This window comes from Tyto alba, unplaced genomic scaffold (assembly GCF_018691265.1).
Source record: "Tyto alba isolate M040663 unplaced genomic scaffold, T.alba_DEE_v4.0 Super-Scaffold_16, whole genome shotgun sequence".
NCBI lineage: Eukaryota > Metazoa > Chordata > Aves > Strigiformes > Tytonidae > Tyto > Tyto alba.
In genome coordinates this window covers 22,638,814-22,657,364 of record NW_024881278.1, presented here as the reverse complement: position 1 = coordinate 22,657,364, position 18,551 = coordinate 22,638,814, and the positions used below count along the sequence as shown (strand labels likewise).

At 38.5% G+C, this 18,551-nt stretch overlaps 1 long non-coding RNA gene across 1 annotated transcript in view; it reads right to left on the bottom strand.

Moving 5' to 3' along the window:
* Positions 1-748: 748 nt before the first annotated feature.
* Positions 749-18,551, bottom strand: part of LOC116960830 — a 168,368-nt gene continuing 150,565 nt past the window's right edge. The window contains exons 7-8 of the long non-coding RNA XR_004406617.2: positions 2,755-2,890; positions 749-1,360 (exon numbers count right to left, since the gene is read on the bottom strand). This is a non-coding gene — a long non-coding RNA (uncharacterized LOC116960830). The remainder of the gene's footprint in view (positions 1,361-2,754; positions 2,891-18,551) is intronic.

Sequence of the window (18,551 nt, the reverse complement as noted above, 5' to 3'; positions counted from 1 at the left end):
AATATGCCCTGTATCCTACTGCCACTCAGATCTCAATATTTTAATTCATTCTCATTTTGCTGAGAAGCTTTCTTTGGCCTCTTCCTCAAAATACACTTTTGTTATACTCCCATAAAACCACAAAAGAATGGTCAAGAAGGGCCAGAAAGAAGGAACTTGCCCCACCCCTTCCATCAAGCCCTCACAAAAGCCAGAAACTGTAGAGAGAAATCAGAGAAACGAGTGAACTGATTGCTAACTCCAAAACCTCAGTTCACCTGTTTGTGACTTGTTGCTCATATGAATATTTTTTTCATCTGTAGCCTATGCAAGCTAAGTCAATAGAAAGTTCTTTGGTGCAGGGATCTCATTTACAGATGTGATTTTGGAAACTAATGATTCTGTAAAACCACTGGGTAGCTGAGGGGGACCTAAAAAGCAGCCTGTGATTTTTATGGAAGCCTGGGCAAGTACCTTCTGGAAATCAGACTCCTCTAAGAATTCATATTTTCCAGTCTCTCTGTCAAGCTCCTGTACTGGTTGTGGAGTTTCTTTCAGAAGTTTTTAGAATTCAGTTAAAACAAATACTTGCTAGGAATGTTGTGGATATAAACAATTTCACTAGTGGTTTCCAAAGCAAGGCTTCTATCTTTTTCTGTAAGATGATTGCAAGAACTCTTTTGGAAATCTCATTCTCAATTTCTTTATTATTTTTCAAATTTTGCATAATGTTTGCAAAACATAAGAATTTTTTAAATAACAAGTCCAAAACAAGATGACATAATTACAGGAGAAAATAAATTATGGAAATGACGGCCTCACTCATGAATTACAATAACAAATAAATTTTTGAGAAGAAAACAAAGTAATGGCTGAGAGCTAGTTTAACAACAGCTACAAACAAAAATGGTTTAACAACAGTAACAACCAAGCAAAAAAAATACCCAAATCCCTCAAAAGGAAGTAGAGCTAAACCAATCTCTATTCAAAATTCCATTTCACAACAAGTCTCAGTGGAGCCTTTGGGACTGTGGTCCCCATATTTCAGTCAGCCATATGCTTCATGAAAAATTTAGATCTGAAGATTCATGGAGTTCTTGACCGGTCTTAACACAGTGACTTTTGTTCTTGCTTTCGTGTTTTTGCCCAGCACCTCAGCAGTTAGATCATCTCTTTGGGACTTGGAAAACCTGGGGTTTTTTTTCCCTCCATTTGTCCAACAGCTTTCTGGCTTAAAGTCTTTCTCCAAAAATTTCTGGAGGGTGCCTTGGGGAAATCTGGGATGAGAGAAGCCTCTGAATATTTCTGTGGAAATGGTTCCATTTTGAATGAAATAATTTAATACTTGTTAAGCGGTTGGCCTTGAGATTAGAGAACTTGCCTGGAGGGGGAGAGATGAATATTTCAGACTGCTCTGATCAATAGTTCACTATTTTATGTTAAACCAAGCAGTGAATAGGCCTCTATCATTCTCCTTCCAAGTAAGCTTTAATTTAAAGACCTATTCACACATTTATTTGCTTGCCATTTTTTTTTTTTTCCCTTTATGTGCCACCCTAACCCAAATGAGGGGTATAGATACAATATAACACTAGGAAAAGATGGAATTTTGTGCTCAACATTTCCTCTTGCCTGACTTTGGTGCTTCTCCAGGCACTATGTCAGACTTTGCAAAGCCTAGTCTTATGTGCCCAACTGTCCCCACACAGCCTTGGTACTTAACTGGAGTCTGATATTTATAAGTTCCTTCTGTGGATTTCACCTCTAACTAATTAATTTCTTATTCTTCATTGAATTCCTATTCAACTAAAAGTAAATCCTTCTGTTAATTGTAGCAAGACACGGAAAGCATTTTGTTGTAGCAAGGTATATATGGTTTGGAAGCTATGAGATATCTTCTGCAGGACCCCATTTGGTCTAAAGTTAGGAATAAATGTTGATGTTTAGCTGTATATATAATTCCTTGCCCTGTCAATGCATGTCAGTCACATTGTTTGAGGTGATTCAAATTCTGTATGTCAAAAATGCATTTCTATTCTTTCTTGGGGTTTCCCAATTGCTGAAATAACCTCCACACTGCCAACTTCTGAAATAATTTTTACAGAGGCAAAGAATTTGGATGGACATTTCTGGTAAAGCTACAAATAAGTTATTCTTATTTTTTCCCCCCAAAGCAGGTAACCAAAGGTACCCTCAGTGGGTGCACAGTAAAAAGCCATCGAAGATTGTTTTAATGCTTTTTTTATCCCCACAGGTCTATAGTCTTTTAAGAATGTGGATCCATCTTTCATCCTTTTTTTTTTTTTTTTTTTAAATATATATATTAGATTACATTGCAGTGGCTGGCACTGCTAATATTGTCTTAGATGTAGATCTCATGATATGCAAAATCATTCAGAGATAGTATCCATAAGTATCCAACAGATACATTGGCTGCAAGAAAACTAAACAACTCTCTTCTTTAACAGTTGCTGTTATGGACAAGGCAAAAGAACCTTAGGTGTTTGCAAAATGTTGAAATTGTACTCATCTGACTCTGAAATGTTCCTGTAGAGCTATTTAGAGCTTCCTGGAAAAACAGGGAGGATATGAGTATGAAATAACATGTTACTTCATTTGACATCTCATGAGAATCTGATATCTGGGGAACATTAGTTATCCAGGCTGAAAATAATAATCCAGCCTCTTTTATCCAGTACAATCTAGTTTATAGTGTTGCTTTTAGGTTATGATGTTACATTTAATTACAATGCAATAAAATACAATAAAAATTACCTGTCACACAACAATTTTAATTGTATTTCTCTGAAGCTGGTCTTCCTTGCAGCTGTGTAAAGTGAAATAGCTTGACCAATTTGGCTCTTATCCTTGGATATCTGGCAAGTTTCTGTGTACCAAGAGTTTCAGTTCCCTGTCGAAGGAAGGGGTTAAATTTCTTGGGTGAAAACAGCGATAATGATATCATCATTGTGGTCCCCTTTGGGGATAAATTTAGGATGCCACAAAGCAGAGAAATAAAGAACTTTGACTGAGAACGAAAGTGATGACTTGCAACAGATTCTCCCCTGTTGTCTGTGTTATCCTGTTTACAAAACAGTTGTCAAAATTTGATAATAAAGCAAACTAAATAATGTTTTAGTACTGTGAAAATCAAGGAGCCCAATTACTTTCCACCTTCAGAACAGAGAAACAAATAAAAATCCACCAAAACAGGTCTAAAGATTCTAATATTCAGACCCTTATTTTTCTTCTTTCCTGTTTCTTCAGTGATTCTTCCAGTTCCCACTATCTTGTACTGACTGGTTAATCAATACTTTGCAGATTTCTGATCTTAGACCTGTGCACTGTTAGCACTTAAAAGCTGATTTCCAGAGAAAGGGATGATCATTTCACCTGGGGAAGAATGCAATAACATCTATAATTTTAAAAACTTCTCTGGTTCATTAATAACATTGTGACTCTGACATGAAGCACTATTTATATGGAAGCTTCACAACAAAGAATAAAGAGGTGGTAGGTGAGGAGGATGGGTACAAGACCCAGAAGAGCATTACTATGTGTGTAGTTAAGATAAAGCCAGCTAGGTCTTAGCATATGCTCAATTACATTTAAAAAAAATATACTTTCTGAATGGGAAAAGTTCACTATAGACACAAAACAAGAAAAACACAGCCTCTTATTAGGTTAAAGTGTCTATTGCTGGAGAAATGGTATGGCACGTTTGGAAGTGAAGGTTGAATGAATTGAACTAAACAGTCACAGAACAAAACATTGTCAAAAAAAATCGCTGGAGCGTATGACAGGAATATTTGGACACATCACTTTTTTTTTCATACCCTGTTTAAGTGAACACTGAATCTTGGAATAAGCCCAGTCAACTGAGGGCAAAGGGTTTCACAGCACTATTCTAAGCACCAATCTGTTTCATCTTTTTTTTTTTTTTTTAAACTTTTTTTTAGACTGGGACATTTCTGTCTGCAAGCTGACCCATTCCGTAGGCATATATACATGTTGCTTAAGGATTTAACAGTCAGAGACACCGAGAGACTGTCCAGAACCCTCTTTGACAGTTCAGGAGACAAATCCAAGAGGCTGAAATACTACTGGGATTTGAAATAGTGTATGCAAAGAGTGTCCATTTATTCAGCTATTTAAAGTGGCTTGTTTCTATAATTTTATATGCATTGAAAATAAATGTATAGCAAGCAATATTTTAAAGTAACTTTCTGTTATACTGTTGGCATCATCTCCAAAATAGTCATCTGTCTTAATGACATTCCATTTATTTAACTCATTTTCTCATTAAAAACACTGCCCTGGTGGTACTGATTGCTCAGTGTTTGACTCTCTAGATTATACAGATCTGGCTGTTCTGAAGAGACAAAAACCCAGGGCAGAGCAGCAACCACAGAGAAGGGAAGTTCCCTGCTAAGAGTTTATCAGATTGAGGAACAACGTGCATTGCCTGATGCACTTATTATCCAGGAAGTTACTCATCACTGTTATTGTTACTGAAAATACTAAAATAATTTCCAGTACTTCATCCAAGAAACTGTGTCCTCCAAATAACAGTGGGACCAGCATTATTAAAATGTCAAAGCACGATTCTGCACATATAGGCTTTTTAAAGTCAAATTAAACACAAAAGCTGATAAGTTGTTTTTCATTTAAGTTTGTTTTACTTAGCTGGAAAGCAGATTTTTACCAATGCCCTGAATGTGTTTTTTACAAACTGTCCTGGTTTTGGCCGAGACAGAGTTAATTTTCTTCTTAGTAGAGAGAATAGTGCTGTGCTTTGGATTCAGTATGGGGTTTGGTATGGGAAGAATGTTGATAACACACTGATGTTTTCAGTTATTGCTGAGATTTCAAGGACTCTCCAACTTTCTGTGTCCTGCCCGTGCGCAGGTGCACAAGAAGCTGGGAGGAAGCACAGCACAGCCAGAGCACTGGACCCAAACTGGCCAATGAAATATTCCAATGAAATACAATGAAATACAATGAAAGCCAATGAAAGCCAATGAAATATCATGTAACATCATGCTCAGTACATAGAGGAGGGGTGTCCAGAAAGGAAGGGGTTTTCTCTCACTTCTGGGATTGCAATTGCGGGATTTGGGATTTTGGAATCGCCAGCTGGGAACAGGCTGGGTATCAGTCAGCAGGTGGTGAGCAATTGCACTGTGCATTACCCATTTGTAGTTTCTATGATTGCTATTGTTTTATTTTATTACAATTATTAAACTGCTTTTATCTCAATCTACAAGTCTCGCTTTACCCCTCCAACTCCCTCCCCCATCCCCCGGATCAGTGGAGGGTGGGCAAGCGGCTGTATGGTGTTTGGCTGCTGGATGGGTTCAAGCCATGACAACAACACAGCCCAGATCTATGTGATTTGAGATCCTAAGTCCTCATTTTTTTTCTCTCTTCATAAAGCTGGCATAACTGAGGCTTGGTAGGCAGGCCCCTGAGCTAAGAAAGACTGGGAAAAATGTCACAGAGTTTTTTTATGCTCTGTAATGAGTATGAGAAAGCTGTTTGCATTTAAACTCTACCCTAGAAAAAATTGGGGTTTACTCTTGTAATGAAGATCTTAGGCAGCAATAAAAGTCAGTACCCAGGATTGTGAAAAGCCTTTCAGGGTACTCTTCCCCACTTGTGCCAAGGGATGGTGAGGACGTGATGGCCCTGTGGTGCTCAGGAGCTCTCCGAAGGCCTGCAGTGACAGCACCGATGAAGAGCTCCCAGCTGCACCATTCTCAGGAGGAGGGCTCTTAGGAATGGCTTAGCAGCACAATATAGACCCAGCCATAATGCTCCAAGGATGGCTGCCAGGTGGAAGCGCCCCTCCAGAACATTCATGCAAGCCATTATTTGTGAAAGGTCCCATATGCTCTTAATTTCCAATCAGTACATGGTGGCCCTGTGGCTCAGTGGGGAGAAAAGGTGCTGTCATCCCCTCTGCCTCAAGCATGTCAAAATGGCATCCCAACTCTCTGGGTCTCTGCTGCATTTTGCAGGATGTACATCCTGAGGATGGTACGTTCATCAGAGCGTTTCTACCTGCAGAGCACACACTGCGTGCCCTGTTTCTTGTATTTGTGCATCAGGACGCTCTGCAGTGTTGCACAAGAGCGGCTGGCATGTGACATAAAATCATGACTTCACCTACTCTCTGTGAAATCGATGGTTGCTGATACAAGGAAATTCCAGGAGCTGATCAAGAAATGGAAACTACAGATTATTGCCTCAATTTCTGCCTTTATTCTGTTCATGGACCACTTTACGTATAAAGATCAGAGTTAAAATATATTAATATTTCAGCGTATTGCCGTTTGGTCTCATTGATCTGTGGACCAGGAAGAGATGAATAACACACTGAGATTGGAGTGGTATTATAATACAAACACTTCAGTGATGTACCAGGTGTTGCCTGAAGGCACCAGCTTTTGGATGAGACCTTCAGCTCTTTATCTGAGCTCCAGCGTTTTGTAGATAAACGATCACATGGCATTTTTGAAAGGAGCACAGAGACAACCCCAGGTTTCTAACTAACATTCACTTTCTTAGCACATAATATAACATGAAGGGTTATTACTGACTGAAGCTTGGCCGTTAATGTTTGCCTACATAGTCACTGTGCTTACCAGCACCTAATCCATCTGAAAGCAGTCTTTAGGATTTTGAGAGAGATGTTAAATAAAACTAAACTACTTTTTTCCATTCTGTCTCACATATAAACCTCTATAAAAATAAACCAATCCTGTGAGTGCAGTTTGAACGCAAGCTTTGCTTCTGAGAAGTTTTAAATGAGACTCTTCCATATCCTTATTTAGATGCAGTATCATTTCTGCCTTCAATGTTAATAACATACGCAAAGGGACTGGGAGTTTTGCAAAAAGTCACAGACCTGTATCTGAATAAGTAATGCAACTCACAGGTGCACATCTCTTGGGGCACGTCCCTGAATGTGTCCGTCTGTGCATAAAGTAAAGGCCACACTGGCACCAGAGCTTTCCATGAGAGCATTTCCAGCCCCGTTTGTTATCATCAGACCCAAATGTTACTACTGCAAGCAGCAGTTAACAAGCAGTGGTTTAATTCCTCTGGAGCCTGTAGGCTGTTTCCTGCAGAATGCAATCTCACGTTAGGACTTAATTATTTTAAGAGTTTGGAGAACAAAAAGATCTTGACATCAAGATAAGTATGAGCTCAGGGAACCAGGGGTCCCAGTCCAAGTCACTTGCCTCTGTAGGTCATGGATTTGGTGAAAACCAGATTTAGTTTTTGTGTATTATCTGTATCATTTTTGTAGTATCTGACAGAGGCAGAGTCTTTGAATATAAAGGCAAATAAAGATGTTCATGTGCTAAGTTCATAGTTTGCTAGGAAAATTATTATAAATTAATAAGACAACCAAACACCTGTGCAAAACCGCAGTAATATACAGAAAGGAATAAGAGATAGTGTTTTGAGACTGAGCTGTGTTTTCCATTTACCCAACCATTTATCACAGGCATGATTTAATTTTCGTATGCTGTCTTCCCTAAGCAGACTTTTCATTCTCTTGAATGAAAATCTAAAAGTCGTGTAAATCACATGTATATACACAACATACAGAATGGTCATTAACTGCAAACCTAACTTGTGCAAAATTTTGTGCATCGGTTGATTTTAACATTTTTTTTAATGTTGCACACATTTTTTTCCTAATAGAAATGAAAAAAAAAAAAAAAATCCCAGATCTAATGAAGATAAACATTCAGTATTGATACAGAACATCAGACAAGCTCAGAGTTTTCAATATGAGAATATATTGGACTGGGAGTATCACTACTCAATTATTTGTTTCCAAAAATTGCAAGTGATAGAGCTGGGCAGAAAATAATGCCAAATGCATTTGCAGTCTGTCTCAGATGATTTTTGGTAGTTGCATCAAGTTTTGGAATTTAAAAAAAAAAAAAAAAAAAAAGAAGAGAAACTTACAATGTGTTTATTGATTTTCTTGGAAAACAGGATATAAGTGTAGTTTATAAAATATAAAAATAAATAGCAATATGTTACTGGATATAATGTCTTGTTTTGGTGTACAGATAGATAGAAATACCTGAGAAATTACTTATAAATGTTGCAAACTTTTCAGCATGATAGCTTGGTCTGTGAGAAATGTTCAAAGTAACAAAATTCTTAGAGAGATCAAAAAAGAACAAAGAGGTTCTGTAGAAACAATGGACCAAATATATCTCAAGGATAACCCCACTGAGATCAGTGGAATTGCACTAGGGATATACTTGGCCCAGTGACTCCAGAAATGATGTTAATGAGGAACCTTAACACTACTGCTAGAGAAACCTCTATTTAAACCATGCTGTGGCAGTTCGTGTGAAAAAGTAAATGGGACCTTCACACGAACTGCACAGCATGTGAGTGTGAATCAACAGGCGATAATAAATTGGTTTGGTTTCCCTCTCCCAGACTTAAGCAAATGTATTATATTGTAGCATTTGAGTTGTTATAATGAAGGTTATGTCATTATTCCATTATGTTCAAAAAAGCCTGATTGTCTTCAAAAAACGCCTGATGTTGAAAAATATTTCTTAGTTCTTACCAAAAGAGAATATGTAAATCAAATTTAATGAGTGATAAATCTCTATTAAAAAATCCCCTGTTTGTCTAAAACTTGATCTGGTAGATGGAAATAAGCTCTGGATGAGGAAATGTTTTGTAAAATAAAGGCCTCATTTTTTTCAAATGAAAGCAAACCTGAATGGGTTTCTAACAAAATTTTACTTTCATATAGAAAGAACCAGTGATTTAAAAAGTGTGAAGGAATGTAGTGTCTGACATCCTATGACATGATATATCCTGAAACTGCTTATAAAGCACAGAACTTGAGCTACCAGAGAAAGAAGTGACCTTTTCAACTTAAACTGCTGCATGTAAAAAAAAAAAAGTAAGACAGGATCAAGATTATTTTTAACTTAGGGTGAATTAACACCCTAATAACAGAAGTAACACGAAGAAGCTGAAGCTGCCTGGTTTGCTCTGGCCTGCCTCCGACTGAATGCAGCTCTTACATAAAGCTGTTCACTAGCAGATTTGAAGGTACTTAACATTTTTTTGTTCCTAGGGACACATGGGGAAACTGAGATGCAGAAAGATAAGGTGGGGGATAGTGGTGGAGTCAGGATCTCATCACAATGACCAACGTAAGAGGCAGAATCCAGCATCAATATCCCTATCCCAGGTTACCTATATAAAATATGACTGATCCTGCAAGCTCTTTTCTGTTTGAGGACTCAGGTTTCAGCCTCCACCAAAGAGCAAAATCTTGTTTCCTAAGTGTCTGTTTGCAGTGAAGTGTTCAAATTTTGCCAAAAAAACCCCAAACCCCAAACCAAAAAACCTCATGAGTCCGTGGGCATGTGAAAGGGATTACGAGTGCACTGGGCTGAACTCTTCACCGGGCTTGGTGACCCCACACGTCACTTCCAGTCCTCTAGCCCTGTGAACTGTGATTTCATTCCAGAGATCATTGAAAAAGAAATGCAGCATTTCACAGATTTAATCTAGCACATTAAAAATGATCATGTCCTGACATTTCAGCTGTTGAAAAGAGCCAGTATTTACTACCTCACATGAAAAAGACCAGAAGACTAAAATGCATAACAAAGTAAAGCTGTGATATGAGACAGATGAACTCATTTAGATAAAATAAGACAAGACTCAACCTTCATCTGAACTTCAAATTGAAACTGAGTTAAACCTCTCACTGAAGAAAGATAAAAAGTCGACCAATTTATTTGTCTTCCAGTTCTCCTTTTTACTTAAGGGAATGCTATTGAAGTTCTGGCTGAGATTTTGGGGAGAGAAGTTCCTGCTGCCTAGTGCGCTTCCCGAGCAATGCTGTCAGGCACTCAGACTCTCTTGCCTCACTTTCCAGTCACAGTCTGGTGTTTCTTCTCCCTCTCCCTGCTGTATGCACTTTAAACACAAAATTTAGAACAAGAACTACCTTTTATTATGTGATTACACAGTGTCTGAAGTCCTTTCAGCCATTGTGTACAGCGTGTTTGCAGTGCAAATGATGATGTTGAAAATATTTTTCTCTGCCTGTCCCCCAATGTCGCCTAGATGGATAAATATTTTTGATACAGATATGTTCTTCATGTGCTATCTCTTTGGTTTAACATTCTGAATATAACTAACTCATTTGAATTTAAAAAGTCCTAGCAGAAGAGACAGAAATGTTGCATGCAATTTTGCCTGCACTGTATGAACCCCATGGTATTACCATGTCTTCATTCAAAACTGGGAGCAAACAAAGGCATTGACTACATTTTAATCCATATGTCATGGTAAGAAATTATCATTCTGCCATGTGTCATCTCCCTCTATATTGTTACAATAATGCTTGGGATTTTTGAATGAATCCTTTGGGTTATAAACGTCCCACAAAATCTAATGGAAAATATTTTTATAGAATAAAATGTTATACAGCCCAGCATGATCCCACTCCTCATCATTTGTTCTAGGATTATTCAGAAATGTTAATTTCTCTATCTGGATTTCATAAATAGCTCAAACACCCCCAACTGAGCATAAAAATAACTTTGATGGAAACTGTCTTCTGGGTCCTGTATCTTCTGTTTCTAAACTGGCTATTTTGGTCCTATTTTGAGTTGTCATGTATGGCACAGCAAGGAGTTGACAAATCACCTTAGTTCTTCCTACAAGTCTTCATTTGTGAAACAGTCTTTAACCAAAACCAACAATCTTTACTGTTGCTCAGGATATTAGGAAAAGTGAGAACTTGAAGACCTGTCATTAGTAGATATCTTCAAAGGAAGAAAATACTAGTTCAAGCTTCTCAGCCTTTTCGTTGGGGTGTAAGGGATCTCTTCGTCTTCCCTTTCTGCTGCCAGTGTCCCATTTTTGTCTCACACCTCCAAGGCACTTAAGAAAATCCTTGCACTTACACCTTCTCTTCTAATCTCACTCAAAGGATGCTATTCTGGTCAATAGACATAAGAAGGGGCATAATAATGTCATGAAACATTCCAACCAGTAGATTCATTATCAGATTTGTTAATGTTAAGTAAGTTTATTCATACTGCAGGAGTGGAGTAAATCTCAGTAAACACACAATAATGTGCTACATTATTATATGTTATAATAGTATTATAACATTATATACAATATTATAATCACATTTGTTGAACCCCACTTCGACTCCCTCTTCCTGAACAAAAAATATCCAAACATGGAGGCAGAATAAAGCCAAGTACAGATACTGAGGCTATAGTTTAGAAGGAAGTAAGTGATATTTTGCAGCCCCCCCATCAGTATCTTTAGTAGTAAACCAACCAATATATGCAAGAAAAAGAGACTGAAAATCATCCTGAATATCACTATAAAAAAACCACAGTGCTTGAGGTATTGGTGAGACTGGTCAGATAAGGTACAGAAGATAGATTCTGCTTAGAATTTGAATGAACAAAAAGATGATCTAATAGCACTCATTACATACTCACATGTTATACCAGTCAGTTGTATTTCCCAGAGTCCTACAAAACCAAGCAAGAAATATCAATGAAGGCCAACTGGAACAAGTAGTTAGAAAACTGTTGTTAAAGAGGAAAAAAAAGCAGAATGTGTGAAAGAAAAAGAAAAAATCTGATTTGAGGATCTTGCATAATTAGTATATCCAATGTGACACAGTGTTGTCCCTGTTGCCTGGAAGTATTTATAGACTTTGATAGGTTTTTTGCAGCTGTGTTGAACAATTTTTGAATGCTACCACAATCCAAATACAAATAGCTAGTACAATAACAAAACATTGTGAATCATTCTGTAATTATCTTTTAGCCTGCTAATGGTAACTGTGTTAATCATTTAAATGGTTTGCAGCACTATTTAAAAATACTTTATGCAGCACTATTTAAAAATGTTCCCATCACCCTGGCAAGGTACACTGCTGAGTTTATGTCATGTCAGTCACTATATGGTTAAATACTAATTTGAAAACCTATCAAAAAATGACTGTAAAGCCAGTAGGTCAGTCAATCATTTATGGAAAGGCAGGAAATATGTTAAGGCAATATAGACTATAGTTTTGCTCTAACATTTAAGAAGAGAAGCATATAAATCACTGTGTCATAGGATCTAAAGCATTACAAAACTGTCTCAGTTGTAAGAGCAGGCTGCAGGGCAATATTTACTGCTAATTCCAATTATATTTATTATGGGTATTCAACTCTGGTATTTTTATTTCCTTAGAACCACTCCCCCAAATGATTTAAATTACAAATTTATGTTCCTATATAATAATTTCACTTTATCGCTATTAGGATGTCAGTTCTCATTCTTGGTCACTTCTTCAATTTATAGGTAGTTACGGGCAAATTAGTCTTCATCTATTAGAAGTGTTTTCCCTATTCAGTTGAAAAAGTACACTGAAATAGATTCAGTTGCTACTGTAGTGACATTAAGGAGAATACTTTCATTTCAGTTTCTGCTACATTCTGTGCTCTTTTTATTTCTCAGTGGGGCACTCAGTGATGTTGCTCTGAAGCTTCATTCACAAAAGAAGAAACAGGTTTTAACTTCAGGAGACCCAGCAGAACACTACAATAACCTGTAAAATTACACAGCAACATCCACAAAAGGAAAAGATAGAGTTGATAAAGGAGAAAAAAAAAAAAAAAACGAGAAACCCCAGACCAGAACAAGATACAAACTGACCTATTCTGCCAATACTTCAAGGAAAGTGGATAAAGGAGAAACTGGAAAAAAAAATATTGTCTCGCTTATGACAAACTGGTTGAAGTTGGAATGCACCTCTGGAGATCTCTCTAGTCCATCCTCCTGCTAAAAGCAGAGTCAAGGAGGACAGGTTTCTCAGGATCTTGTCTAGCTGAGTTTTGGTTATCTCAAGTGATAGAAACTCCACAATCTCACTGGGCAACTTGTTCCAGTGTTCCTTGTAGTAAAAATGTTTCTTTCTTACATTTTTATTAATGTAATCTCCTGTGTTTCAAATTGTGCCCATTGCCTCTTGTCCTTTCAATGGATACCATTGAGAAGAGCTTAACTCCATCTTCTTTACACGCTCCCTTTGGGTATTTGTACACATTGATGAGATTCTCACCATGAACCTTATCTTCTCCTCTTCTCTAGGCTCAACATTATCACCTCTTTCAAGTCAGATGTGCCAGTCCCCTAATCATCTTCCCCTCCCTTAACTGGACTATCTATAAATATTTCTTACTTAAATGCATGTTGTTTATGCATATTACCTATAATTATAAATATATATATATATTTTTTAAAATACCACATACACCCTTTAGGGGAAATGCTCTAGGGAATGCTAGAATTAGATATGCTTGCTCAACAGTAATTCAGTCCATTATACCATAATAAGTATATACCTATTATGATTTTTAACCTATTTTGGGAGGAAGGGGGGATGACCCGTCATCCATTCAGGCTACACATGGGCAAGCCATACATGCTTGTTTCCTCTTCAGTGTTCAGTCTGTGTCTCAAGAACATATTTTAACATTCATAGCCAAAGCCTGGTCTGAAAAAGGCAATTTTTTTTTCCACAGACTTTTCAGTATAACTTCTCACTAGTCTAAGTAGCTGTGCCACTAATGTTCACAGCACCCCTGTGAGGCAAGGTAGCATCTCTACTCCCATTTTACAGACAGCCTCTGGCCTTAATTTTTAGACAATTTCACATTTAATTGCACTTTAAATACCCCCACTGACTTTGGTTGCAGCTGCCAGTGCTCAGCACATTTGAAAATCCAGGCTTCTAGAGCTGCAGACTGGTTTGTCCAACACAATTAGCTTAATCATAAAGCACAATGTTTTTATCTAGTGAGATAACAGTTTGGAACAAGGGAAAATCCTATTCAGTGGAATCTTTATGGTTACAGCTCCCCCGAATAACTGTCCTTTCCACACTCCTTTTCTTAACCACTGTATGAGATATACAGCATGTGGTAATGAAATATGAAATGCATGCATTTTACTGAGCAAATCTCTCACTTGAAATGTGAGGTCTTTGATTTGAAAATAAACACGATTCAGGGCTCAGCTGTGGAAGTGTATTTGCTTCTCCAACATCCAGGTCCCACTATCCTTGCTCAGACAGCTCTTTTGCGCAGCATTAGCCTGATCTTACACGTTCCCTGTGATGAGTTTCCAGAAGTAAGTGTGAAAAGGCAGATCACTTTCCACTACCCACAGGAAACAAAATGACCCTTCTGTTGTTGGTTGGATGATACATGATCTGTATCCCCTGCAGAAGCCAAAGCTAGTATGGACTTGTTCTCATTAAAAAAAAAGTTAAATATTGGAAACACATTTAAACTGCAATAGAAGCTGCACAGGCTCCAGCTGAACTTCCAGAATTAATTCTGTTGGCTTTAAGCTATTCAGCCTTAAGGCTGAGATGTTGCATGATGCCATTACAGGCTTTACTTCTAATTCATAAAAAGGGAAGGGGGGATGGTGAGGCTAAAGTAGCCATAAACTACACACATTTCTTCTTATTCTTGGGGCATCTCAGGGTTTTAATGGCCTAATGTAACAGCTCTAGAGAGTAGTTTGTGTTATGGCAGCCTTAACCCAGCTGCCCACTATTCAGAGAGTCCTCAGTCTATCGCATCCCCCCCTGCCTCTGCTGTGCCATGCCAACTGCAGATCTCTGGCCACATTTAGCTGCAGCCTGTTCATCCAGCCCCACCTCCTGAAGAGCAGTTCAGTTCAGGGGGCAGAAATCCACCCTCAGGATCTGTTGTTTGAGAGGCTGTTTTATTGTTGCTGTCACAGCTGAAATCCAGACCAAAGTAATGCTTCCAACAAACCTTTCCATAGATGGGATGAGAGGAAGGGGAAGGTAGCTTTCATACTGCCCCATGGCTGGCCTGCCTCAGTCAGAATCTCTCTCACTTCCCAGACACATGGCAAAAGCCGTCTCTGTCCTCATCCATGTACTCCCTGTGCTGCTTCGCTCAATTTATGCCTAGGGATGGTATATTAATAGGTCACCCTTCTGTGTACATTTAATTTCTGAGGCTGATGACCTGAACATGATATGAGCACTGACAGACATTGTAATTGTATAAACTGGGGGGGGGCAAATTAAATAATCATAACAAAACCAATTGTCAAGAATAATAAGATTTTCCTTTTAGTGTAATAACAGTGTCATTAATTATTAAAGAAGAAAAAATAACAATGAATCATCGAGGCTAAAAGTAAATGAGCCTGGAGACTGCAGTTCCTTCTTATATAGGAGTGCCCTCTGCAGTCTATTTCCTGGGGAGTGATGTGGTGCCAGCTCATGCAGTGCTTGTGCCAGAGGAAATCAGGAATAAATTGGTCAAAGCCAGTGCAGTAAGTTGGGATGTGGAGCCATAATGAACACCTGGAGTATGGGATTCACAGTACTAACACATCATTCCCTAGATTAAATGCTAACCCCTTTTCTCTGACAGACAAGCTGAAAAACCTGTGCACACTTCAGTGGTGTTTTTTCAGATGTAAACGTTACAGCTAGGAAGAAACAACTTTTACCGTTGCTGCTTAGACATAGGGCATTTTATTCTGTGTTTTAAAGCTTAGCAGAAACTGTAAAGTGATCTTCAGGAATGTTCTTCAAAGGGGACATTGTCTGTGTCCTTTCAAGATTTTAAGCTCTAAAGCTGGTCACATGCTGCCATAATATTTTAATGTCATTCTTAGCTGGCAGGTAGCAACTTGCTTTTCATCAGTGCCTTATGTGAGTAACCCAAGCGTTAAGATGTGACCTCATTTCTAAACACATGATTCTCCATCAACTGCAAACTTTACAGCAGCATCTTTTCTGCTTTTATGATGCTTCACAAAAATTACTATTTTTAATTAAAAAAAAAAAAAAAAGTGTGTGCAAAAGAATATTTAATTTGGGAGGGAAAAGCCCCTAAGCCTCTAAAAGTTTATACCGCCTCCAATTACTTTTCATGCTTGACTATGTGGCAGGGACTACTTCATTATACCAGGTCACCAACTTTGACATCTCTAACCTCACAATAATAGTCCTTTTTGTAATGTACCAAAATTGAAAATCAGTTTAGTTTATGTTCTCACTAGGTTCATGGCTCCAGTGCCTAATATATTGCCGACTTGTATGCCAGCATTACTCCCTAGTGAGGAATATTAAATAGCCACAGCATATATTAGAAGGGGTGAAAAGGTCCAGCCCAAGTCTGCTATGTAGTTCACATTCGTTAGTGCTTTAAAAACTCAATAAGTTGCATAATGTTTCCACTTATCCATGAAATTGTGGTATGATTCATATCATAGGCATCTTTAAATGATTTGTAGTCCACTATATAAGTATGTATTCCACATAAATAAATACTTCCTGGGTTTGTATACATGACTTGTGCTAGTCAGTATCATAAAATAGGTACAATAGAGCCTGACCTTTATTACTATGGCAAGAAGTTCATACATCTAATGAAAAATCCCCAAATGGCCAAAAGGAATGGCGTAATACAAAGCACCTCTGTTTGGAAAGGCATTTTTGGAGCTTATCGAAATGTGAACGCTATTTCCCTCCTTCGAAAACTTCTTTTTGTTCCACTCCCAGTATTCTCCATGCCTTCTAAAAAGTTCGTGGACTGTGTTGATAAAATTAACACTAGTACACGAGATACAGTGTTTAACTGCTGTTAGTTGGGGTGCTCCTTGATGCTGCAGGTTACTTAACTCTATTTGTGAAACAAAGTGGAGTAGAGACCTGTCTCTCCCGTGGACTTACTTTACCAGTGAGCATACCTACCTTCAGTAGCATATTGAGGGGGGTTTGTATAGAGTAATTTTGCAAAAGGGAAGATATTTATAACTTTCTGTAAGCTGAAGGATGATAGTTGTCCAGAAAAAACCCTGTTCTTTCCCCCACCACAATATGTCTCAAAGTACGTATGGTAAAATATTTGCAAGAAAACTGAGGATGCTAAGTTGACTTGATTAAATGAATAAAAGAAAAGCTGCACCAGACCCAACAGATGGGCTCAGTCAGCAGTCTCCTAAAATAAATAATCTGGCCTGTAGCTTCGGACTGTTCCTGAGAAGTCCTCTGGGAATCACTTATTCTTCCAGTCACATTTTTGGAAATGTCAAATGAAGTTTCACTGAGCTACCATCAGTCAGAGATTTTAACTGACTTTCTGGAGAAAAGCGTGTCCTTCACACTCCCTGTTGCATGTTTGTGCATTTGTAGCCTCTGCTGGCAAATCTGCGTGTGCACCTATCCTGCAACCATAGAAAATGAAATATGGCGTGAAGCACAGCGAAGCGTGAACACCATCTCTTTTATAAAGAAGTACAAGACGCAGAGTTGTCCGCTATCAAGTTCTTGCAAAACAAGATTCAGATTCACTGTCTCAGGGTACGTGTGTTTGTGATGGATGCTACTGTTGGACCTCGAGGGGTGTCTGTGAATTCTGTGTGTAGGCCCCAGCAACAGAGCACCGCTGCTGCGCCGGCACCTGCGGCACCAGACACGGGCTCCACGTTGCACCGGTCCGCACAACAGCCCGTGCCCATCCTCTGAGGGATGCCGGTGGGCAGACTGAAGGGCCCGCACGGGGCATTTTTGTCTTCTGCAGAGCACACGTGGGGCAGTTCGAGGAAAAGCTCGTGCCTGGTGGGGCTCCCACTCCCGCCAGCCAAGCACCCATCGAGGTCTGTTGTTCTCACTGCACGAGTGGGTGAAGGAAGGTCTGTGCTGGGTGGGAGCTGCCAGAGACGTCTGACCACCTGCAGAGTGGGGGGACAGTTGCAAAGGGGACAAAAGACGCTGCCTTCTCTCCAAAACCACCCCCTCAAGCCCCAGATCCTTGCAGATTCCTTACCCAGTGTGCGTGACAGTGGTAGTTTCATTATACTTTAGGTATCAATACAATGTAAGATTCATGTGGTATTTTTCATCCTTAACGTGGGTGTGATTAGTTATTTTAAAGTCATTGAGACTCTTAGCATAAGTGAAAACACTATCAGATCACAACCTTTTAATTAGCAGTGTGTTGTTATAAGCTTGGTAAAGGAATTACTGAGTGAAATTTTACAAGCTGATTTATATGAGTCAGATGGGACAGTGATCATAACAGACAGTTGGCATCAATGTCTATGAATCTGTAGGAGTCCCAACTAAATAAGGGAAGAAGATCTTTCTTAGTTCTAATTCTCTGATATCTTTTGAAAAATACCTACACTTAAAGAAAAGGTACTTTCTGCAAAAAAACCCCTTTGCATACTGTGGATTTTTTCTTTGCACAGTGAAGTTTCTTCTTGCTGTCTCTTAACTGGCTTGTGTCTCATTTCCAAAAGGTGGAAAGTAAACCAACAGACAATCCACATATATCACTACTTCATTTTATCTCAATGACAGTGGACATTTTCAGCTTCTCTCAAAAACATTAAAATATTTTTGGGATCTTATTATTTATATGAAATACAATGTTCTTTCACTGAGACAGCCATCCTAATTTGTCATATTGATTTGGATATTT